The sequence below is a fragment of the Lissotriton vulgaris genome, chromosome 9, assembly GCF_964263255.1.
Source record: "Lissotriton vulgaris chromosome 9, aLisVul1.2, whole genome shotgun sequence".
NCBI classification, from domain to species: domain Eukaryota; kingdom Metazoa; phylum Chordata; class Amphibia; order Caudata; family Salamandridae; genus Lissotriton; species Lissotriton vulgaris.
Window position 1 is genome coordinate 429,794,558 of NC_141697.1, and position 3,714 is coordinate 429,798,271.

The following is a 3,714-nucleotide window of genomic DNA, read 5'->3' on the forward strand; positions in this document are numbered from 1 at the left end:
GACCTTCTAAAGGAATTTATGGAATGGCTAAATTTAGCCGACAAAAATCTGAAATTTACTCATAATTTCTCCCCAAACCAAGTGGAATTCCTGGATATATGGGTCCGACATACAGATGGCAAACTGACAGTCGATTTATACCGTAAACCCACAGCCAAAAACACCATCCTGGAACATAGCAGTTACCATCCCAACTGCCAAAAAGACTCTATCCCGTTTGGGGAATTCTTACGAATAAAAAGAAACTGCACATCTATGAAAGACTTCATGATACATGCCAACCAACTAACGGAACGGCTATTAGCAAGAGGATACCCCAAACGTCTCATACGTAGCTCTATGAAAAGAGCGAAATACTACAACAGAGATGTCCTACTAAATCCAATTCCAAAATCCCAGGACCAAAAACTTGTTTGTGTTCTAAATCACTCCACCATCAACAATAAAATAAGGAAGGTGATTCACAATAATTGGAAGATACTGAACACAAACGACCAAGAAACCAGACTAAGTAAACCTATCTTAGCATTCAGAAGAAACCAAAATCTCTGTGACAAGCTGGTACATAGCAGGTGGAAAAGCAAAGAAAGAAACAAACAGAAAACCATGGACGGAAATCCCTTGCCAAAAGGTAATCACAGATGTGGCAACTGCCACGCATGTGACCAGGTAATTCCAGGTGAGAAATGGGCTTATGGACACAAGCAAGGAAATCTAAAAGAAATGACTAATTGCAGAACAAAAAACTTTATATACCTGATCATATGTCCATGTGACATAGGATATATAGGGGAAACATCTAAAGAATTCCGTACTAGACTCTCGGAACACAAATCCGCAATTAGAACTCAAAAAACCAATGCCCCAATGGTGTCCCATTTTGTCCAATATGACCACAATGAAAAAGATCTACGATGGCAAATTCTGGAACATGTTCATACACCTCCAGGCAAAGATCCATCAATTTTTCGCAAAAAATGCGAAACTTTCTGGATACACTATCTGGACACAGTCCGTTTCGGGCACAATGAAGAAATTTCGTGGATAGTAACACTTCAATAATACGGCCAATTCTGTAACCAATTACCTTACCACCGCGAAAAAACGCCTTGCCTTAGCGCAAGACCAACCTTATTTCACAATAGACTGCAAACTTTCACAAATAGGTGATACTTATAGTTTTATTTTAACCAATTTCTGTTATGTTTTGTCACAATCCGGTACCATGTACCTCAATTTATGATCACTTTTTATTTATTCCAATAGGGCCACCACAGAGGTAACAGGCTTAACACAAGTCTGTCAACTATGTTTTACTTCCACACAAAGCATTAGTCCTACCTCTCTGTCAGTGACCTCTCACCTGGTTTCAATTGCTGCATTCTATTTAAAATGTTTCCGATACCCGCAATCTTCTCATGCAGGGATCACTCCCCAGAACCCCCGGTTGCGGCAACAGCAGTTCAAACAAAAGGTAAGAAACGCTTTCGAACGCGCCCCGCTTGTGCACCCAGCCGCACTAAGTTAATGTGAGCTACTCGTCTCACAATGAGACGCTTTCATACGCGCCTCGCCCATGCGCCGAGCCGCTTTTAGTTTAGTTTATGTGAACCATTTGTAACTGTAATCCACACCGCAGTACCCGTTATATGTAATCTAAACTCCGCGACGGGACCTCAACAAGCTTTGGCCATTGTCCAAGCAATTTTAGCGCACTCACTGTCCGCTATCCCTATCACTTCTAGAGGCTGGAAATACGTATATTTGAAAAACTACCCACGGTGAGCTGTATCCCTGGAAGCGCCGATCACGACATCGGATCTTTAGAAATCAGGTAAGATGAGTCACTCTTATATGCTTAGCCCATCCCCCTGACTGCATGCAAACAAGTTGCCGCATCAAACCAACGTGCTACAACCACAGTCTGTAGCTTTGTTATCAACTCCTCACCGCGAAACGTAAACTTTTGATTAGCTCTTGCCACCTACAATTAGCAAGAAGCTTAAAACCACATAGCAGATAATCAATTTAGGTCTACTCTTGTGAATGTAGTGCTAGCTGGAGAGCAGCTCTTGTCACCGTTGTGTGCTGTATAAACTGCTTTTGTGAATGCAATGCTAGCCGGATAGCAGCTCTTAACACCGCCGTTTGCAGTATAAACTGTTTCACAAAATCCCACTCTTGTGTATAACTTGGGTTATTTTCTCATACAGATTTAGGCGCTTGGCACCAAACGACCTATGTACCATTTATAAAAACATCGCGCAATACGAACGATCAGGTACTGATCCTAACATCTGATACCAACTCATTTGGAGCCCTGCCCTTGCAGCAGCTAGAACGTTGATTATTTTCCATATCTGTATTCACGCAGCCATAACCGTCGATATACAGAAGTCCCCCAGGTGGCCCCAAAACTAAGATAACTAAAAGGAGCGCACTTTGGATACTGAGGTAAATTAATATCAACCCCTCTAGCACCAGTAATACAGCCTCCATATAACCAATAAACTACAGAAATGCTTTTATATTTTATATCTTTTTAGCACATGCCTCAAAAAGACCAGCCAGAATTTCACCTATGATACGCCTAGATTCTCCATATCATAGGTAAAGCTCCTTTTTGTCAGGTTGTTCTTAGATATCGGCACTCTAAAACATCTTATAAGCACTGCATGCTTTTGGCACTTATGGGTGAACCAGATCTAATGGGCATACTCTGTAACTTTACCTTTCACTCCTCACCAAGTGGATTCACTGTTCCTGTGGTCTGTCTAACCTCTATTCAGAAAGATGTTTAGTTAGCTATGAGCACTCATAAAATTTTAAATCTGAAAAGAATATGTGTACATAAATGATGCCACTGATTAAGACTATGATATAAAATAAGTAAAAGAAATCCTTATATTTAAAAGTCTTTTGTACTCTCTGTTTTTCAGAATCTTGTACCATGCCCTCATATTTTTAAGACTGTATATTACGTATCTGTATGTCCGTTGTCTTTGGCCCTGAGGAAGGTGACACTCACCGAAACGTACGTCGGCCCTACATCTACTGTCCTGGATACGATCTGGTTAATCACATCATAACCAGTAGAACCATACCATCTAGGTTCCCATACGTACCCTATTAAGTACACCTTAGAGCTACTATATGTGTTAGTTTAATGTTTTGTATAATTTTGCCTATGTGTTTATGTTGTTAGGTATGTTTCTTTTATCTTTATGAAAATGTATGACTGATGTATGAGTCTGTGCTGTATGATCATTAGGATTAACTGCTATTAGAGGGCATTTTTTGAATGATAGGATTACTACTACTAAAATCTTTATGTAACAATGTTGATTTTCACAGTGACAATGAAATGTACTTTTGCACAAGTGTCTTTTGAAAAATTTAAAAAAAATGAAAAAATAGTCAAATAAATTTCTCATGTTTGAATAATACTTTAAAGTTTCTCTTTTTGGCATCTCTCTCAAAAAGTTTTTGGATATATTCAATGTTAAAAGAAATATAGGTCCCTACAGAGGCTTTGTCTCTTTTTTGCTTATTTTGTCCAAATACTACCATGAATAGTAGCAGTAGTTTGTATTGCAACTGCAAGCACAGCATATATCCGGTTATTACGGTGGACACTCCCTACCTCTCTTAATAACTTTAGTTTAGTAGTAGTACGTCATTCATGTGTGGGGGTATCACTGTTCACTCCATAAT

At 39.4% G+C, this 3,714-nt stretch overlaps 1 long non-coding RNA gene across 1 annotated transcript; it reads left to right on the forward strand.

Annotated features, from left to right (window-relative positions):
• Positions 1–1,356: 1,356 nt before the first annotated feature.
• Positions 1,357–3,364, forward strand: LOC147690228 (uncharacterized). Its single transcript, XR_015299780.1, has 3 exons — positions 1,357–1,474; positions 1,746–1,834; positions 2,940–3,364. It is a non-coding gene; the product is annotated as an uncharacterized LOC147690228 (long non-coding RNA).
• The last annotated feature ends 350 nt before the right edge of the window (positions 3,365–3,714 follow it).